Source organism: Acomys russatus, chromosome 10 (assembly GCF_903995435.1).
Source record: "Acomys russatus chromosome 10, mAcoRus1.1, whole genome shotgun sequence".
Lineage (NCBI taxonomy): Eukaryota > Metazoa > Chordata > Mammalia > Rodentia > Muridae > Acomys > Acomys russatus.
Genome location: NC_067146.1, coordinates 13,912,479 through 13,933,877, shown reverse-complemented (window position 1 = coordinate 13,933,877; position 21,399 = coordinate 13,912,479). Strand labels below are relative to the sequence as shown.

Genomic DNA, 21,399 nt, shown 5'->3' with positions numbered 1-21,399 from the left:
GTGCTTCCCAGGCCGTGCTCTGCTGCGAAGGGGTGACCATGATATCTCTATCAGCTCAGGGTGACCTCTTCCCAGGACCGTTGGATTTGAAACAAGAATCTGTTCTGACAGCTTCATCTCCCAGCCAGCTCTCTGGCCTTGTGAAGTCGGGGCTTGCCTGGTCATTCCCCTCTGAAGGTGCCGTGTTTGAGAACATGCACCGTGATGTCTGTCTTTGACTCCTTTCATCTAATTGATAGAATTTTATAGTTGGAAGCCGCTTCCAAGACTGTGCAGTGTACGTCTATCACCCCTTCACCCTGCCCTGCACCCCTCCCTCCGCACCCACAGACAGGACATAGGACCATCGGATCCAGCAGGAGCAACACAACCAAGACAGTGTTAATAATAATGAAAATTAACAGCAGCAGCAGCGATTCCCCAGCACACACTAGGCTTCCTATGTGCCAGGCAGGATCTAAATATAGTCAGTCGTTCATTTTTCCCTCAGAGAGGCTTCAGGAGGTAACACCACACAGCAAGTCCAGTGATCCCCACAGCTTCTCTCTGGAGCTCCCGCTGCGGCTAAAAGCAGAGAGGACGGTGCTGGTTGCTCTCTTTCCTCCTAATGGAAGCATAGTGAGTGTTCTTTGGAAGAGAGGTGCGTGCTTATTTACCACGGTGTCTTTGGCCAAAGTGTTAATGCCTTGGATAAATGCCAAGTTCTTTTTGCTCCCTCAGAAAATTATTTCAGGAGAGTGGAAGTCACCTTTATCCTGAGGGTTTTTAATAGAGGCTGCTATGTTTCAGAGCACTTCTTCAGTTGCATTGAAGACAGCCTCAGAGGTACTGTGTGAGAGTTACTTGAAGCATGCGCTCTCCAAGTCATTCTTGAGGTTATGGCCTCCTAATTGTAAGACTGGTGTTCTGGAAGTAACCTCTTAAGGGTGAGTGTAAAGAGCAGTGCCGTAAGATAGAAGCTGGCACACTTTCCATAATAGTAAACACTCTCAGCTCTGAGAGCCACAGGGTCTCCAGTAGACCTATTCCCCTCTGCCACAGTCAGTTCGCAAACAAATGGGCATGGCTGTGCCCCATTAAACTGTGATTATAGCAGCGGGCCCATGTTTGCCAGCCACTGTTTGGGGCCTTGTGAAGATGTGACCATACACCTGCAGATCATTTTGTAGGGAGAGAAACTGAAAGAAAACTCCATGCTGGTGCTGAGGACTCTTCTATCACAGACGCAGGTGTGAGCATAAGTCAAGCTGAATGCAGTGGCTTAAATAAGACTTAATTGTAGATTAGTAAACATAATAAGGAAATATTTCAGGATAAACAAGAAGCTTCACCCAGGTTTTTTTGTTTTAAGACATCTGGAATTGCTCTGTATGAAAATGCATTTTCTTGTGGTCTCTTCTCTTGACCTGACCAGAAGCTCAGCTTGTAAGGAAATGGCTGGTTAGAACCAGGCTGGCTAGCATCCACTCTCTTCCTCAGGACGATGTTCTCTGGTTCTGTGGTCCCACAAGCTCGGTCTTGTTTCTCTTGTATCTATTTCCTTGTGCTTTGTTCATGCCACCCGGTACGTTGTAAGCAGAACGCTTGAATGCGTCAACATGGAATCTGCCTTGTTAGGTCCTGTCCCTGCGCTACTGCTCACCTGATTTTCACTATCCCCCTTTAGGACCTTTCTCCTGTTTGTTTCTCTTGGGAACTGAGTCAGTAGTGTTTTGCCTTTTCTTTTATTGTATACTGTTGAGGGTTTTGGTAATGTTCCATACCTTTGTGCACAGGAAGTTTTGCTGGTCTGGTAGGGATACTTTCTTCTTTATTTTCAGCATGTTCCTTTTCTGATGTATTTTGGATAACAGCTTCATGCCCAACTCTGGGTCAAACACAGAAGGAAAGTTTTCCATTGGCAAACTTGGTTTGCCTGTGCTTGATTCTTCTGCAAGATACGGAGGAGTCAGTTCCAGATCAAACCCGTCCCCAGCAGAGTTGAGAGACCAGTTTTGATGAGGTGTGGGTGGACAGCCATGTGTATTTATTAAATGTAAGAGATTAGACAATCTGCTGTAACAATTCTGTTAAATATGATAGAGAAAAGTCACCTGCAAGGCACTGTTCAGTCGGTGTGCAGGAAGTGAGCTCGGGCCTGACCAGCAGTCAGGGAGGGGACACCGCCACTCTGTCCCACTGAGGACGCACACGTTCACTGTCTACATCTTCTTGGTTCTAGCTCTTTCTAAGTTTTAGGACTTTTTTTTTTTTTCTCCTCTCTATAAGGAATATGAGGTGGGATTTTTCTGTTTTGTTAGATTAAGAAGGCCCACACTTGTAGTGTTTGATTAAACGAGCATTATGAAATTACAGAGTTCCTCTTCAAAGAAAGATGCCAAACAGACATCAAAAATATTTTATCAGAGAGAAGAGAAAAAGCAGGACACATTCTCTGTGCCTTTGATTCAAGATTTAAAATAATAATAACAATGGGCAAATTCTTGGGCTTTATGTTCTCCAAGGGGTCAGGTCTGATCCTACAGCTTTTCCCTCTGCAAATGGTTTCCCTGGTATACTCTGTTAAATCACAGCTCCACTTACCCTTTTGTGTGCTGCCAAGCACCTGCCTTTTATTTCTCTTTGTTCCACGTAACACACACCTGCTTCCCATTTCCACTTGTGTGTGCTGCTCTCATCTCAAGGCCAACATGCTTAAAACTAATGCTCTCAATCTCAAATGTGGCACCAAAACCACCTGTGCAGTGTATCAGAGCACACCTCAGACAATGTGCTGCCACCCAGGTTACACAGTCCTCACGGCTAGCTCTTCTCCTTCCAAATGAGCTTTCCTTCTTCCTGTCAGTTTTTTGTTTGTTTGTTTGGTTTCTTGTTTTTGTTTTTTCTTTCCTGTTTTGCACGTGGGAAGAAGAGGGTTATGTAAAGAAGGACATTTCTGAGGCGCTCTGTGGCTGGATGGACAGCAGGCAGAGCCCACGGCTGCTGCCTGTACAGCTGCGCTTTATCTAGGCATGCTCTTTGCAATGTAATGGACTGGTGGGATGAGTTGTAAACAGTTTAGATTGGTAAATTGAGTTCAACGCATTTGAGATCAAGGAGTCTATAAACGCTATGAGTTTGCCCATTTGTAGCTTTGGCTCCATCCAGGAACAATTTGATTCTGCTGTTGTGATAGGCAAGCTTTTCTGGAAAACAATCTTTGTTACTTACTTATGCGACTAAGTATTATGTCACCAGTTCTTTTCTGTCACCGCTCCATTCTGCACATTCGACAAGTCAGATCCATGTGAACACAGTACTCTTCTAGATAAGTCCTTGACACCATAAGCCTTGCCCCTTTCTAGTTCTGTGTGGCGCTGCTAGGTTAATTCCACGTCAGTGCTGTTTTTATGCTTCTACTTTCCTGTAACCGCCATTTGAGGCTTTCACAGTAACATCAGCCAAACCCTCTACTGTCGCGTCTTCCAGCCCTGCCTCCAGTCTCACCTCTTGCTCTGTGGAGGAAGCACAGACTCGACAGGGACACCCTGCTTCTCTCACAGTAAATTTTTACCTTCTCTTTGCGACCACTCAGATTTCACACTCTTCTTTCCACACTGTTTTCTACCATCTGTGTTCTAGAATCTAGTCTTTCGGGGGCACTTGGCACCATTAGTAATCCCATTTTATTTGTTCATTTAATTGTTGGTTTTGCTAAAACAAACTCCCTGTGTAGCTCAGGCTGGCCTCGAATCTGTGAATCTCCTGCCTCAGTCTCCTGAAATTATCTTTGAAGGTAATGCTTAAAACTGTTCTTTGGCTCTTTGGGTTTTGGATGTTGGGGAGGGTGCGTTTTTGTTGTTGTTGTTGTTGTTGTTTTGTTTTGTTTTGTTTTTTCCCCAAGACAGGGTTTCTCTGTAACTTTGGCTGTCCTGGAACTCGCTCTGTAGACCAGTACGCTGGCCTCGAACTCACAAGATGTCTTTACAGCTTCTTTCTTTCTTTCTTTCTTTCTTTCTTTCTTTCTTTCTTTCTTTCTTTCTTACTGTTAAGAGATATTTATTACTAAAAATAAAGGCAACTGAAGTTCACCCAGGGTACACCATGAGCATAGGACCATCACAAGGAAACGCGCTAGTGCCCCCTGCTTCTCCGCTGCTGCCTTCTTCCACAGAGGAAGTTTTAAGGGGAGGAGGAGTTGGGCTCCACCATGATGGGGATCTCAGGTGCTGTAGGGACATGTCCGCCAAGGACTCATGTGTCAGGAACTCAGGCTGCTAATGTGACACAGCAGAAGCTCAGGTAGGTCCAGGGATCCTGGCAGAGTAGAATCATCACCACCATCATCAAATGGCAGTGTGGAAAGGCTTCAAGGCTCATAGCTGCATTGCTCTCTGGTAGTTCTTGGGAGAGCTGTTCCTTCCTGGGTTTGCGTGCATCAAATTTTACCACTGGAAATTGACCCTCTCTTTTAGTAGGCCACTTTTCTGGTGTTGTTTCTGCGCCTTTGACCTCTTCTTAGGCTGGGGTGAGTGCCCCTAAACAGGTGTTTCTTAGGCCACATGTGGTGGCACATACTTTTAATGCCGGCACTTGGTAGGCAGGCGGATCGCTGTAAGTTCAAGGTCTACAAGGTCTACAAAGTGAGTCTAGGACAGCCAATAACACAGAGAAACCCTGTCTCAAAAAACAAAACAAGTGTTTCTTTCTAGGCTGTTGTTCTCATTCCTCTCCTTACCTCCAGCCGTCTCCATGAACCTCCATCTTTTCCTTCCTGGGACGGTTTCCTTCCTACTGATGGCACCACCATTCCCTCACCAGCTGAGGTGTCCTCCTCCTCTTCCCCCTCGCTGGGGGCTGTCACTCCCACACGGTGCAGCTCAGATGCATTCCTCCTGCTCTTCCTTGCTTACTTCCCGATTGCAGCCTGGTGAGCTCAAGTCACTCTTCCTGTTCATCTGCCCGTCTGCATGAAACAGCATAGCAGTGGATACTGGCCCTTTTGGTTTCTGCTTTTACTCTTCTTTGATCCATTTTCTGCTTAACTATTGTAATTTTCTCTTTGAAACAACTCTGATTGTTATCTCCCAGCTTCAGTGTCTCCATTCATCACACCAGTGCCCTTGGGATTATGCAGATCTGTGATCTGCCCCGTGTTTGTCTCTTCATGTTATGTTTATCATTTTCCTGTTCTCATCCATCATTTCTGAGCAAGGAAACTGAGCCACGAAAAAGGCTCGCTGTTGTTCGGCTGCTGTGCGCTGCCTAGAGTCTGCATTCCACCTACCTGGTGACTTGCTCATCACTCAGCACACTGCTAAGAAAAAATATGCCCGGGTCTTGTGCCAACCCGAACTCAGCACTGGTCATTTCCTGCCCACTCCCACCTCTCTGCTTAACTCGTGATAAGGCTCGCAGCCCTCAATCACAGACCTCTCCCTTTCCTGATTACCTAATGCATGTTACTCTGCAGAGTGTTTTGAGTTAATATGTGCTCAGATTCTTTCCATAGTTTCCCATGGCCTACCTCATTATCCCTAGACTCAGCTATGGTAAGCCTGAACTGAGGACAGGCTTTGTCTTTCGTGGCATCATTTAGAATCTTAGTCCTGTCTGGGACCCTGAGGTCTGCCAGGTCTGTCTCCTCGGTGCGATAGAGTAGCAGAATAGGACTGGAAACATAAGCACCTTTTCTTAGGTTTCTCTAATTAAGGCCAGACTGAAATGTGAAATTTCTATCCCTGATGTGAGCACATTATAAGTCTATTTACACGCCATCCGCAACGTGTACCGATTTCTTATGTACTACAAGCATATGACATAGTCATCACTTTATTTCTGTTGTTTAGTTTTTTTTTGTTTTTTTTTTTTTTTGTTTTTTGAATCAGTAGATCATTTAGTACATGATGATGTTGCCAAGCTCATCTCTTGGCACTGGAAATAAAGTGGTGAATGTAGTTTAGAGACATCATTTTTACTTTTTTAAAGCTGACAATATTTCCAGTGGGGAAGTGAGTAAAGACATAATGAAAACATTGATGCTAAAAAGTACTGCAGAGAAAAATAAAGCTAAGAGGAGGTGAAAGAAATGTGGCAGGATGGGGCAGGTGACATTTTCAGCAGGCTGTCCAGCAAAGTCTCAGTGACAAGATGACTTGACCGGAGTGGGAGGTAAAGTAGGAAGTAATGCAAAGGCAGTCTGAGTGCCAGATGCAGACAAGTCGGGGTGCGTGGAAATCTGCACTGCAAAGTTTGGGTGGGGAACGGCTGTATTGTTGAGGTAGAGAAGGAAAGTAACAAACAACATAAGTTTCATAGGCCTTTCAATGATTTTCCTTTATCTATTTTTTTTTAAGTACAAATTCTATTGATGTTTTTAAAACTTGATTTTGTAGTAATTATAGATGGGCTAAAAACACCAAGCACAGTCATGTGCCCGTCACCCATTTCCACCAGTGGCTGCGTACCACATAGTATGCTGTGTCATGTGGTGTATCATGTGGTACAGCATCAAAACCAGGACGTGGGCATTGATGTTTATACACTTACATTTATATTTAGGTGCCATTTATCATTTGTCAGTTCACATACAATAACATCAAGGTAGAAAAGTATCCAGTTATCATAAAAACCTCCCTATGTTGACCTTTGTATCCTTTCTCCTCCCTTCATTCTGACTCTTAATTTTGCTTTTTCTCACCATACTTTTGTAATTTATCCTTATGTAAATGAAATTTTCTATATATATATCACCCTCTAAGGTGGACTTTGTTCATTTAAGATTATACTCTTTAAATCCATCTAAGTCACAGCTGGCATTAGTATTTATTCCTGTTAGCTTTTTCTGGTCTGTATGTATGATTTTATGATGTGAGACCCAAATTCTAGTCTAAGTTTGTCACTTGATTTTTTTTAAAAAAATTTTTAATGTCTTCATTTCAGTCCCATTTCAAATAAAAGGGCAGGATTGTCTGGATTTGTTTTTTAAGATTTATTTATTATGTATACAGTGTTTCACCTCCATGTCAGAAGAGGGCACCAGACCACATTATAGATGGTTGTGAGCCACCATGTGGTTGCTGGGGATTGAACTCAGGACCTTTGGAAGAGTAGCCAGTGCTCTTAACCTCTGAGCCATCTCTCCAGCCCCCAATTGTCTGGATTTGTTAAACAGAAAACTGACTTTTCCTAGCTATGTTGATGAAGTTGTCTTGGTTCTAGTATCCCCCGTGGTCCTTCATATATTGTCAGGCTCATAGGCATCACTTAAGAAGCATCGCATGATGGTTTTATTCACGTACTGTTGCTACTTACATTTTCCAATATAAACTAAAAGGCCAAAATATTACTTGTCAGGCTGTGTGAATGTGAAGGTAAGTCTGGTTTTCAGCATTCTCAGTGCTGCTATATGTCTAAGCATCCTGGTTACATAGTACACAGTGCGGGCGCTTCAACTCGGACAAGTGCTGTTAAGTATCGGTTCCATTCAAGCCAGCGCTCCTCTTTTTAATTCATTCCTTGAACACATTGTTGCTAATGAGCTCGGTCAGTTACAGATGAAAAAAGATGATTAGCCACAGTAAAAGTGAGCCAGTGAGGAAGGGGTCCTAATGGTCCGGTGTCCGTTTCCCTAGTGAGGCTAGTTACACCATCCCCTTTGCCACGTGCTCATCTTCTCTGCTTTATTACACTACAGAGAGCTTGGATATGTTGTGTATTAACAGGGGGTGAGGAATCAATATTTTCTCATGACTCTGCTAAGCACCTTTTACCAGCACAGTGTGTGCACAGCAGATAGGAGCTACGGAGTCTCTAATGGGAGCCTAGGGGGAATTCCTAGTGCTTCCACAATGTTCCACAACCTAAGTGTATAATTCCTAAGTCATGTTAAATACCCTTTGAAATGGCACACAGTCTGGTTAGCCTTGAATGTTATCACCGAGTATTATAAGATGGTTACGCTGACAATGTACATTGAATGTATATTCCATGACCATTGATCAGTAAATCCTAGTTCGTGTTTAAAAAACAAATCAACAATATGTGAGCTAGAAAGTGTTTTGTAGGCATCTAGATACACTTTCTCATCTTTGGGTTATGGAAACTGGCACAGGCTTAAGCACACAGAGCCAGAGAAAATGTGTGTAAGAGCCTCCAGTCCTCTGTGCTTTGCTGTGTTTGGGACGAGCTCTGGATGCCCTGAGGCCCCGGGAGGTGAGAAGGAGAGAGCCCTACACAGGCCTTCCAGTTGAAGGACAAGTGTTCCCGCTGTGTGTCACCATATGCGTCTGTTTCTCTGTGTTCTCCTTCTTCGTTTATTTGTATTAGGCTGCCCTTTAAAGGCAAAACAGTTTGTCATACTGTAAAATGTCTTTGAGAAAGTTGGTTTCTTGCATGGCTTTAATGACAGAAGCAAAGCTGCAGTGGAGTTTTTGTTTTTTTTTTTTCCCCAGTACCCACAGCTACAGGCTGTTTAGCTGGTAAGGAGTGTGCAGCCTGTGATCTGTTTATTCATTAAGGTGAATGTCGTTGGGGCATAATTTGTGTTTAAAAGTAGCTTCTTCATATTTACCCTACTCGTTTCTCCTTATAAACCTCTGTAATTGACCCTTTGGCTTTCTTTTTTACTTTACAATAATCCTTTTCCATGTACTCTACATTTTAATATGTTGTTCATGGATATAGCTGCACTGCACTTAGATTCTTTACCTGGAGTGGTGTCAGCAGAGATGTCTGCCTTTCATTGCTGTTTTTCATTCGCTTTCATTTGCTTAACAGGGTGGCTGGAACTGTTGGGTCACAGGATGCTTGAGGGTGCAAACAGTGCTTCTCATGTTTAGATGGAGAGCACACCATGAGGGGTGCTGAGGTGACAGAAGAACTCCCTCTACTCCAGCTACCTGCCCTGAACCCCACCACCACCACCACCACCACCACCACAGCAGAGAGTGTGGGACTCACTGGAGTAGAGAAAGCACTGCTGGGCCTATCAGATGTCACTTGCCTGTCACCCTGGGCCTGAGCTCCCTTGTGACTTGTTAAGGAAAGTGTGGCCCATGTACTTCATGCTATGTACTTGTTTAATTAGCTGTACTGAGGCAGTGGCTCTCAACCTTCCTAATGCTGTGACTCTTTAGTACAGTTTCTCATGCTGTGACGACCCCCCAGCCATAAAATTATTTTTTGTTGCTACTTGATAATTGTAATTTTAGTATTGTTATGAATAGTAATGTCAATGTGTTTTCTGATGGTCTCAGGCAACCCCCCCCCACACACACACCCCATAGGCTGAGAGCCGTGGTACTAAAGACTGAGCCCTGAGCCTTCATAAATGCTAGACGAGCACTCTTATCACTGAACTACATCTGCACCGAGCCCCTCCCCCCTTTAATCTATTTTGAAACAGAGACTCACTAATTTGCTCAGGCTGGCCTTGAACTCAGAGGCAGGAACGTGTCATCTTCCTGCATCCTCAGGCTCTTGAGTAGCAAGGCCCTGGGATAATGGCCGCTGCCACCAGGCTGGGTCAAACCTTTTGTTGTTAAACTCTTAGGAATGATGTCAGAGTCTGTGAAGTCTGTTAAGATGATGCTGGATGCAAAGAAGAGTGGCGATTCTGCCTGTTGTATAGCGGAGCTAGTGGGGGGAGAGTTACGGGAAGGCAGAACTAAGACTAGAGTAGATGGCGGCAAAACAGTGCCAAGAAGCAGGGTTCATCAGAGTGGCTGTAATTAGAAGTAGCCTGACCAAAATAGCCTTCCCAGCTTCACTGGGTGCAGCTGCAGGGCCAAGTTACTGTGGTGAAATTCTAACTGTCCCTTCAATCTGTCACTGTCAAAGTGACTTTTCTGCCAGGGATAAGAGCAAGGATGTGCACTGATGATCTTCTTCCATGGGATGTGGAACATTACCACCTTGAAGGAAAGTGACATTTGTTAGCTTTCAGACACATTTCAATGTCATTTTATACCCAGCTAGTCAGAATCTGAGTCAAGAGCCGGGTGGTGGTCAGCAAAAGAAAGAGCCTGGCGTGAGCCTGACCAGGCTGCGGGGGAGTCTGCAGGATCCCTGGGAGAAGGCCCGAGTTTTCCCCTCGCACCTGAGTCCACACTTGTCATGCTGCATTTCTCTTTCTCTAAAGCAGTTCCAGTCCCTTGTGCCTTCTGAGCATGTGCTCCATCACTGAGGTGATCCATTGTGAATCCCCACTTCTCAAAGGGTGGAGGAGCAGAGGGAGCACGAGATGAAGGAAGCTTTGAGGTATTGCCAGGGAGTGGTTCTGCTTTGTGTTGGAATATATATTTAGGGACCAAGAGAAGACAGCAGTCATTTTCAAATCATTCGTCCCTTAGATAGGTTCTTTGAATCTCCCATTGGCAGGCAGTTATTTAATTAAATGTCTAATACCTATTTTAGCCGGCTCATTAGTATTAGAGTGGTCAAATTTATAATCTTAACATGAGTAGATTATTTCTAATGTGATGATATATTTTTAATGCATTAAGGGCATCTTAGTTTGTGAGCACATTATATTTATTCCTGTTTTATAGAATGTTAAAAGGACAGCAGGATAATAAGGGGAAATGGCCTAAGACCCAGAGGGCTCTTAGGTGCCCACTGTGATGGTGTCTCTCTTGGTTTTCCCTTAAACAACTTGCTTACAATTTTTCTGAGTTTATCTCTGGGTCTGTCTTCATCTCTATATGGAAGCATTTGGATTAGTTTATCTCTGTGGGCTCTTTTTGCTAAAAAAATTCTATGACTCAGTCAGTTATTACTTTGTTTTCATCTGACAGCCCACAGGACCCCCTGGGAACTCAGTGAGTGAAATCAATCTGCTACCCAATAAATATTTATTGAGTGCCTACTAAGTGTGTGACTCTCCAAAGACCAGTAGGGAATACAATCTAGGTGATTTGACAAGATGTGTACAGCAAGGAAGACAATAACACATAACAACTACGGATAAGTGCTAAGTGTGTGTGCCACCACAGAGCACAGGAAATGGGTGGGTGCCAGGTCTGGGAGTGGCCAAGAAGTGCGCTGCATGGGTGACCACCTGAAAGCTGGAAGGAGCTTCCTGGAGAAGGGCTAGAGAGTCTGCGAAGGCTAAGCTGTAAAGTAATAGTCTCCTGCTTGTTCTGTGTGGCACTGTTGAGTGAGAAAGACACTAGATTTAGAATTGGAAGACTTGGCTTCTGGTTGCAGCTCTGCCACTTACAGTAGGATATCATGCTGCAAATCTGAAAGGATTTACTCTTTGGGGAAACAAAAGGCGTGTCTGACTCTATACGTAGAAATATGAAGCAAGATGCTGTGTGTTAAAATGATAGTTCTATAGTAGCTCCCGCAGGTGTCTCCTACAGCGCCAGCAATCTTTCAGTGACCGTAAGCTGTGTCATCAGACGCTGACAGGTTAGGTGCTGGGTGAGGGCTCTGCATGGTCCTTGTCTTACTAAAACGCCACCTTTCTACTTGCATTGCTTGTAAGAGTCTCCACATTTCTACTTGTGTTCTCTTCCGGTGTCCTCAGAATCCTGTGACTATTTAGACTAGGACTCAATAAAGACCAGTCTTCCTAGCCGCCCCGGATCCCTTGTCTTTTCTCCTTTTCTGCCTCTCTATCTTCCTCTCCCCGTCGCCCTGGTTGACTTTTCCTTTGTTCTCACCAACATCACTTCAGGTACAGGAAGTTCATGTCTGTCTCTGTGTCGAGACCCTCCGCGCGTGTGCTCCATCGCGGTGCTGCTGGTGCCGAGCTTGAGAATGGGGAGAGCGTGCCATCTGAGTGCTCTAAACAGCTAGGCTGCCAGTATTACCACGGCTTAGCACTACAGGAGAAACAGGCAGGGGGTGCTGTGCAGACCGTAGACAAGACAGTGGAGCCCTCAGCTGGGCTGAGGAGAAAGAAGACATTCACGAGAGAAAGAAGGAGGTCTGAAGCCAGAGAGTCTCTTCTGGAATCAGCAATGGCAGTCCTGTGTGGACAGAGGAGGTGATTTGGTACAATTCAGCAGAGTTTTTAATCTAGGAAACTGTTTTATTTTTGAAATGCTGAGTTTTATGTGATGATGAATCACGCAAATTCACATGTCCTGCAAATAGTTGGAAATGTGAATGCATGGCATATTTAGCAATGAGTAGACTGATTTGGCTGAGTTGGAGGCACGTGTTTTTTAGACCATTTACTTTTTCTTTTTCTTTTAAAGCTAGATCTAAGGGCTGGTGAGATGGTGCAGCAGTTAAGAGCATTTGCTACTCTTCCAGAGGAGCCCCAGTTCTGTTTCCAGCACTCACTTCAGGAGGCTCAGAAGCACCTAAAATTCTAGCTCCAGGGAGATCTGAGGCCTCTGGCTCTCTGCAGGCATCCACCATCACATGCAGTGCCTATGCACAGGGACTTGCATCCACCATCACATGCAGTGCCCATGCACAGGGACTTGCGAGTGCGTGCACTTGCAGGCGCACACACACAATTTTTAAATGCCACTTCTAATATTTTTTTGCTCATGTTATTTAGGAGGCACCTATTGTCTCCAAAGAAAGACATCCATTTCTTCCAGAAAACAAGCCTGTGGTCACTATCACAGTTTCTCTGTCATAGGAGAAGAAGAGGAGTCAGGCAAGCCCGTGCTTGGTTTTATGCCTTCATTTTATTCCGCTTGACTGTAATGGTTGGAGATAGAGGAGAATGGTGTTTGAAGATGGGTGCTGTCTGTCTTACTGCTGCTTAATATGCTCAAGTATGAGGACACTTGAGCCACCTTTGTCGTTTTCCTCACTTCCTCAGGTGTTTGGCCAACTTGGAAGTGCCCTAGTATTTGGAGAGGAGCTGGCGTAACAAGTAGAATACTAGTTATACTTGTCTCATAAAGCCATAACCATGATATTGCTGAAAAAGTGAGTCTATTAAATAAGAGGTGGTGATAAGATTACAGCCCTGCAGAAATCCTGGGGCAGAATAAGATTGTCTGTGCACTGAGCAGAACTGTCTGGTGTTAGGCTTCTTCCCCTCTTTACTAACCCATTATGACCCATATTTTCAGAACTATAGTCTCCACTAGCCAGATGTATGAAGGGGCTTAGCTGTTTAATTGTACTACCCTTCATCTTGTTCCCCCATTGGTTGTTCTCTCAGGAGACCAAGCATGGCATGCTCACCGTGGTCAGTGGAGCACGCATGGAATAGGTAGTGAGTTTGGTTCATGCATACACTAGCATATGAAATTCACTATTTTGCAGGGCAAATGTGAAGCAGCATCTCTTGCCACTTGATTTTTAGAAGGTGGGAACCTGCATCTCTTTGGTTTTATCTCTTTTCTTCCCATTCTGAAGAATGCTATTGGAACTCAGTAGAGCATGGCCTCTGAAGGCAAGCCTAGTTTTGTTGGTGTTGTTTTGTTTTGTTTTGTTTTTGGTTGGTTGGTTGGTTGGTTGGTTGGTTTTTCGAGACAGGGTTCCTTTAGCTGTCCTGGACTCACTTTTTAGATCAGGCTGCCTTTGAACATTCAGTAATCCGCCTCCTTCTGCCTCCCAAGTGCTGAGATTACAGGCGTGCGCCACCCCACCCAGATAAGCCTAGTATTTAAGTTTAATCATTATTAAGTGATTAATAATGAAATTTCAGTGGATATGTACTGCAGCAATTGAATGGTTATCTACCTGTGAGGCAGCGGTATTCATGGAGGGTTTTGTTTGTTGTTGGTTTTTGTTTTGTTTTTTTAACCTCTTTCCCATTTTACCTTTGACTTCCTACCTTTACTCAAAAGTATTTTCACCAGTCCTTTTATATATGGGTAGACTTTGGTTTCTAACTGCATCTGTCGAGTTCCTAAGCCTGACTGAGTCCACTCATAGCAGTCTCCATCGTTTTCGTTCCCTTCCCTGTGATCTTTTCTCTTTTTACTCTGATGGTTAGAGAGCAGAGAAAAATACTAGCTGTTTGAAGATGGGTGTCATTTTATTACAGCTTACATTCCAGCCACATCATTGTTCTAACTTTCCCAGATGTTTTGCTTCTTTGAAAGTGCACTTCCCCATGAGGAGAAGTGATTTTGACCTATTAATACACATAATCATTGTTCCTAGGAGTTTCCCTTGTTTCTTTGTTGGTTGTTTCACTTCTAGAGATGGGTTCTCAGTGTGTAGCTCTGGCTGGCCTGAAGCGTGTTGTTCCCTCCTGCCTCTGTCTTCTGAGTGCAGGTATTACAGGCGTGCATCACCACACCTGGCCATAATCATGGCATTTGAATTTCTAGGCGTGTGTGTGTGTGTGTGTGTGTGTGTGTGTGTGTGTGTGTGTGTGTGTGTGTGCGCGCGCGCTTTTATAGCTCTTGGCAGTGAGGGTAAGGTCTCATCTGTATTTCCTGCTTGCCTTAGCCTCCTGCATGCTCTGGTTATAAGCCACTAGACTCAGTTCTAACTATCATACTGGCCTGTTCATGTGTTTGAAATCAGGCTCTTTGTCAGACAGACACTAGGCACTCAGAACCTCTGGTGAGGCTGCTTTGCCCCGAGCCTCACTATCCTTCATTCTGCCTCAGATAGGTTTCTGGTTCTCCTCCCACGTCACCCTCAGGACTGCAACTGACAAGGGACACAGAAGCATTGAGCCATCCCTCTTGTTCCAGTCTGTATTGTGAATGCTCAGAGAGTCTCTAGCATTGTCAAGATCTCTTTGACTTCCCTGAAGGTGATACTTGTTAAATGGCAAAGATTTAAAAATCAAATTGAATCAGTTTTAGAACTACATAAATTTAAGGAGGAAAGTTTTTGTTTTGTTTTGGTTTTCTTTTTGTTTGTTTGTTTGTTTTGTTTTGGTTTTTTAAGATACGATCTTGAGGGAGAGAACTTAGAAAAATCTATAAAAGATATGCACCACCTCAAATATTCCCAATTATTGGTGTTTCTGAAACAAAGCATCCTGTCTGCACATGCTGCTTGGTTGTGTGAGAGCTGCACCTGATTGTCTGGAGTAGGAAAAGGGTTGGGCAGGGAGCCATTCAGCCAGTAGAAACTGGGAGACCAAAGACATTGTTATGGAAATGTGCGAGGGAGTCTTTGGAAAGGTGATCCTATTAGCTTCAAAACGCTATCTGTCACATCCTGTGACTTTGTTCCTTTTTTTAGGTCTGGTTGGAAAATACCCATTAACGATTTTTCTTCCTTGTCCATTGTCTCTTTCAGTCCATCTTGTGCTGAAATTTTGCTCTTTCCTTTATAGACATATTTTTCCCCAAGCGTTGAGAAGCCAAGTCTGTCACCAGCCTAAAGTGCTGGGTTCCTGCCTCTAACAATATGAATGCTAGAGGTCTTTGTGTGAACATAAGATCTTTATGGAGCCTGGGTGAGGGGCTGTACGCCATTAGGCATTTGGAATAGTATCAGGGTTAATCTTCATTACCAACTTTATGGGACTTAAGATAGCCATGGAAGGACATCTCTGGCTGTGTCTCAGGGTGCTTCCAGAAAGGTGTGACTGGGCAGGAAAGACCTACGCTGAATGTGGCCAGCACCTTCCCATGGACATGGGACAGAACCGAAGCAAGGTGAGCATCAGCGTTCATCTCTCTACATCTCGATTCTGGGATGCAGTGTGAGCAGCTGCGTCATCCTCCTGCTGCCACACAGACTCACATCCTCACACCGCCAGCCTGAGGGAGCCGTGCTCAGGTATTTTGCCACAGCTTGAAGAGCAGTAACTGATAGTCAGAAAGCCCCCATTCTCCATATGTCCCCAGGAGTCTTCTGATCTGTCTCCTTGAATCTTTCATTGAATTTCTTCATTGAACCTTTGCTTCTGTACTGCCTCAGTTGAGCTGCAAAGGCAGCCATAAGCACTCCTTAGATACACTCTGGTGTAGATCAGGTCCACTGTAGCACGTATCTGAATGGCTAATGAGAAAGAAGTGAGACCAACCATTTTTATGGAGCTCTGAGGGGATTCTGTAGCCCAGCACTTGTCAGAATGCCTTCACTTGCAGCAAAAGTATAGTCAGCGTGCAAAAAAGAAGTTGCTGCTGTCTTCCAGCATCATGCTGGTGTAGCCATTGGAGGTGTAGGTGGCGGAAGCCTCCGCTGTGTGCCTCACCTCTCACAGTATACAAGCAGGAAATGCATGTTGTGCGTGAGGTTTGACCCTCAAGTCCTGGAATTACTGTAAAGGTGTATGGCGAGTGTGTGCAAGTATACATACACTTGAGATACACGAGGTGCCTGTGCTGACCATACTGAGCTTTAATAACCATGCAGTCCTTTCCTTTCCTTTCCGTTTCACTGAGATATACTGCAAAAGCATTTCTTTGTGGGTTTGCTTTATTCTGAGTATGTGCCCACATGAGTTTGCCTTAAGGAAAATAGTCTCCTTTTATAATCTCCATGGGCACCTCAGTAACTGATAAAATGCAGATGGTTTTTAAGTGGAAAGTATTAAGCTCAAAGGACCTAGATAAAAATCTGAGAGCCTGGAGCACTGAGTTATCTGTTAGCCTTTTCAGATGGAGAGTGAAGGGGGTGGGCCTGCAGAGGTGAGACTGTTATTCTTCTGCCCACTCTTAAGATCTTTATCCATTTGACCCAGGTTCTATCTATCATGTTAAGTATTTTTGGTTAGCTCTACTTCTAGGCACTGAGTTATGGAAGTTGCGCAGTGTCTGCGTGAGGGAAGTATATGCATGCGTATACAGAGAGTTTTCTTTTAACTCTCTCTGAATATGCATTAGCATTGACTGTGCCGATAACCAGACGGGTAAATGTGTCATGTCTAATCAGTTAACTCATGAAGTAAGAGCATTAGTGAGAAACTCTCTGTCTTTTCATCATTTAGCTCTGAAAAGTTAGTGGTGGTTGGTGTTTGTAGACAAATGGAAGCGATTTCACCTGGAGGAACTTAGAGCTCAGAGGAGGCACAGCTGCTCAGGGGAGAGCCTGACTTGAAGTATCAAGGCCCAATGGGAGGTTATAGAATTTGTACATGGGCAGAGTGTGTGGCAGGTGCACACATCCATGTAGGAAGGTGGCTCAGAGCCAAAGCCTTAATGCCTGGCCAGCAACTCGGTAGGAGGTGACCGCAGTGACACAAGCTTAGTTCCATTCAGGAGTGTGGACCCTGAGAGCAGGCACACTGAAGGAAGAGTCACAGGCACGGAAGGAGGAACGCCGTGTGGGCACTTGTGTCACATCATTTTGCATTGGTGTGGCTTCTCCGAGAGGTGGATGCCAGGGAGGAACCTGGAGTGTCTTCTGGAGGAGAATGAGAAGGAAGCTGTGAGAGGCCGTGTGACCAGAAAAGCCTTCCGTGGAGAAGGGAGGGGATGGAAGGTTGGGAAGAAGAGTCCAAACTGGGGCAGTACGAAGGACAGTTTTTCAAGTCTGGTGGTGAATCTCTGCTGTGGCTTCAGTGTAGCCTTCTAAATTTACTGTTGCCTTTCCAACACAACAGTTTTGTTAAACAGGGCCTAAGAAGAGGCGATTGGCTCATGAAGGCACAGTCTTTGTGAAGAGAGTAACATAGTTTTCTTGGGCCAGCTTAGTTATCAGCACAGCGAGCTCTTTGAAAGTGCTCACTTAGCATTGTATGCTGATTTCAGCATGACGGGCCTTGACAGATACAAGCTCCGAGGTCTTAGGCTTCTTAGCATTCAAGAGTAGGAGCCAAATACCTGTCTTTTCTTTGTAAATTATCCAGTTCTAGGCATTCTGTTAGAGGTAAGAAAGTTCTCAAGTCCAAATTAAGTGTCAGAGGAGTCCCATGTCTCTCTGTGGTTAAACAGCCTTAAGGTCTCTCTACTGGGCTGTTATTGGCTAGTAGTGGGTGATGGGAAACATAACCTGGCCTAAAAAGCAAACAAAACAAAATGATGGATTTTAGGGCACAGTAGTAGGGCTGTGGTCAGAGAGCCAAGAACCATGTTGCTTTCATGTCTGCCACTTATGGTTTTCAATAAATGTATGTGGGCTCTTTCGATAAATGCTAATCCCAGAACTAGGCAAGATACATACGATGAGCCTGAAACATGTCATGCTAACGGAGAGGAGATGCTCAGACATCAGTGGGGGACTGAAGCCAGGGCGCCCTTATTTCCAAGTTGGGAGCAATTTAATACCAAAACAAAGAGCAGTAGCAGCAAATTATAACTGTATAGAACGAGAGCCTGTGAGCTGACAGAGAACTAACTCAGTTAATAACTTGGGAGTTTGATGAGGGATAAAATTATATAGTTGATAGTGCTTCTTCACAAACTGCCGTTAATCCAGAGAGGAGTGGCAGCCTCACAGTACAGACTCCTGTCAGCTGCTGTTCTAACCAAGGGGTCAAATGTAACATCACCAGTGCATCACCACACCACTTGTCTCCTTACAAAGAAACAGAAAAGGCAAAACAACTGGCCTCTTTCAAAACTACTGATTCTCCTGGGCCTGGGAGCTCAAGCCTTGGTTAGCCTGGGATTCACCAACAGATCTCTGTGAATCCCAGGCTAACGAAGGAATACACAGAGAGACTGTCTCCAAAACAAAACAGACATAACCCCACTCCATGCTGTCAAAGACAGAGATGGTTCCATTTTAAAGAGATACAGAACCTTAATGGTGCTCTCGATTCTGAATTACATCACCCGTCTTTACCTACACGATCTGTGGTCAGCTGCAGTCCAGCATTGCTACACATAAAAGTGCAGGAGTATTTTCAATATTGAAGTCTAGGGAGGCAATAGAAAAAGTAGACAAAAATATTCTCATGCTTAGAGCTTCCTGTAATTAAAATTTTATTTTTTTCAGCCTGGTCTACAGAGCAAGTTCCAGGACAGCTAAGGCTACACAGAGAAACCCTGTCTCAGAAAACAAAACAAAACAACAAAAAAAAGATTCTTACTCCCTTTTCATGGGCTTAATGCACCTTTGTCCACGTTTGTAGAATATAGGATCTGATGGCCTGAAACTACCTTCTAGAGGGAAGCTAGGCTTGCTGTAACCTGCGTGCTCTGTGGAACAGATAGATACTCTTGAAGGCACGGTGAGAAAGCCTGCGCCTGACCCCGTGCCGTGTGTTTTCTGCGAACAGCTGATGCTGCCTTATAGGAACAGTTCATGGTTAATAGAGCCCTTAATGTCTCCTTTAGTTTGGAAAAGCATTTCAATCCCAACATTAATGCTCTTTCTGGCCAATGCAGAGAGATGATGTAATGTCGGATAGCCAATGCCCTGTTAGGTCTGTTGTTATATGCTGGTTGTGAATTAGCCATTGCACCAGCCATGTAATTGTGGTAGAATTACTGACACAGTCAAGAAAGCGATATAATGTCACGGAATATGGTTTAATGTTTTCTTTTTTACTTACTTGGGCACCTGATCAATGCACTCATGTTAGGTTCTAGCCATCTTTTGCCAGGAGAAAAATCTTCCTAGCCTTTTGTTAGCAGCCAGAAGAAATAAACCAGACAATCAAGTGCTAGATGTAGACTAATTCTATTTGTGCTGGCTCTCATTTTTTTCCCCCCTAGTTGTGATCTCAAGTAATGGAAAATAGACAGAAAAAGTAGAGAAAGCCTGTAAAATCTCTTGTCTTTTTTTTCTGTGCTAGGCAAGCTTGGCTAGGGAAATTCTTTTAGAATTCCAGCACTGTATTTACAAAATGACTAGGAGATTTTCTTATGCTTTAAAGAGTATCTCAATTTTCTGGATGTTTTAAAACAAACTAACTTGCTGTAATTTTTCCCCTTAATTTCTTTTTAATTCTACATAAGCTAATTCCACCCCCCCCCCAAATTTTTTTTTCATTCTCCACCTTGTCCTAAGTGCTGTGCAAGATAGCTAGGAGCCCTTTGTGCTCAGAGCACATTGCCAAGGCAGATCAACAGTGAGCTAACAGTCGTTATTATGATGCACTGTTATTGCATGATTGTCTTCTGATGCTTTATCACCAAGACATGTGACTCCCACGCCTGGAATGTAGTAAATACTCGGTAATGAGATTGTTGTTATTTCCTGTGCTTTTACTCTCCAATTCCTGAGCACTGGCAACTGTTCCTTCAGGGAAAATCCGTAATTAGGAAAAGAAGCTAAGAGCTGCAGAGCTTTAGGGGGAGGGGAAAGGAAAGTCGTGGGCAGGCTGTGGAGTGAATTGGGAATCTGAGGCCTCAGGAAGTCTAGTGGCTTAAATTGGTTTGTAAACATTTGCTGATGGGATGAGGAGGGCAAGGATGATAAGTAGGGAAGGACTGTACCCAAGGCCTCTGTTGGCCTGGCAGGTACTCAGTAATTCTGGGAATTAATTTGAGTGCATTAATGGGCGTGAATCATTAAACACTTGCACTGTTTTGCTTAGTATTCTCCAGATTTTCATATCAAAGCTTGTTTTTATGAAAATGTCTTGCTTGCTCTGCCATTGCCGCTTTCTCCTCTAGACCTCATGCATTGACTGTAAAATGTCAATGCTCCGTAATTCAGAATGCGGCAACAAACATTTCTTTATTCTCTTGGCATTTAAAATCACCAAGACATCTCAACCTGTCAAAGTGGAGTTGTCTTGTGAGCCACTCCCTAGCCTTCTAGCTTGATGGTTCTTTGGTGGGTGTAGCCATTCTCCTGCCCTCATAGGGCTCCTCCGTGACAACCTTAGTGAAAATCCTCACTATGAGTCAACATCTACGTCTGCTGATTTGGGGCTGTTGCTCTCTCTGTGCTGCCAAGCACAACTCTGTGATAATGACAGCATTTGCCAGCACGCTTCTACAGGGACTCAGGAGACGGTGGCCAGCAGAGCAGCCTCTTTGTGGGAGTGGATTTTAAGAAGTGCTAATTCCATGGCGGTGTGGAGATATTAATATCGCGCTGGCAGTAGATAAGCAGGCAGCAGAGGGGCATATAATGAGAACAGAATCAGCCACAGCATCTCTCCCTTTACCACCATATTTTGTGCTGCTTCTCTGAAAAGTCTGTTCTCCTAGGTTTAAGTGGATAGACTCCTTCCTGGTTTAAACAGACAAGGCTTAGTGGAGCTGCCAGCATCCCTACCCTGTCACTTGCTGAGGCTCACCAGTGAGCTAAGAGTTAACTCCATTTTCAAGCAGTACTAAATCATAGCATATGGCACAGTAGCCTATTGCTTACTGTACCCTCTCCCTAAAGGGCAGCGAACCAGATGGTGTGAGTGGGGCCTTTGGTGCAGTAATGACAGACACAAAGAAAGACATAACCACCACTCCCCCTCAGTGGTACCGTCTCTTACTTTCCACCATTTGATATTGACATTTTATTATTGGTTTTTTTGCAGTTGGCTTTTCATATCAAAGTTCTCTTTCCAAGCTAGGGAGAAACCATCAAAAGAGCTTCATTAGTCATTTGAGTGCCATTCCCCATGCACTATTCTCAGGATAGTAGTTGGACACAACTTAAAAGGGCATGTCACAGTCTGTAGTGGGC

At 44.3% G+C, this 21,399-nt stretch overlaps 1 protein-coding gene across 1 annotated transcript in view; it reads left to right on the top strand.

The window, feature by feature from the left end:
• The window catches only part of Snd1 (staphylococcal nuclease and tudor domain containing 1), a 413,057-nt gene that overhangs the window by 204,271 nt on the left and 187,387 nt on the right, over positions 1–21,399 (top strand). The window lies entirely within an intron of this gene.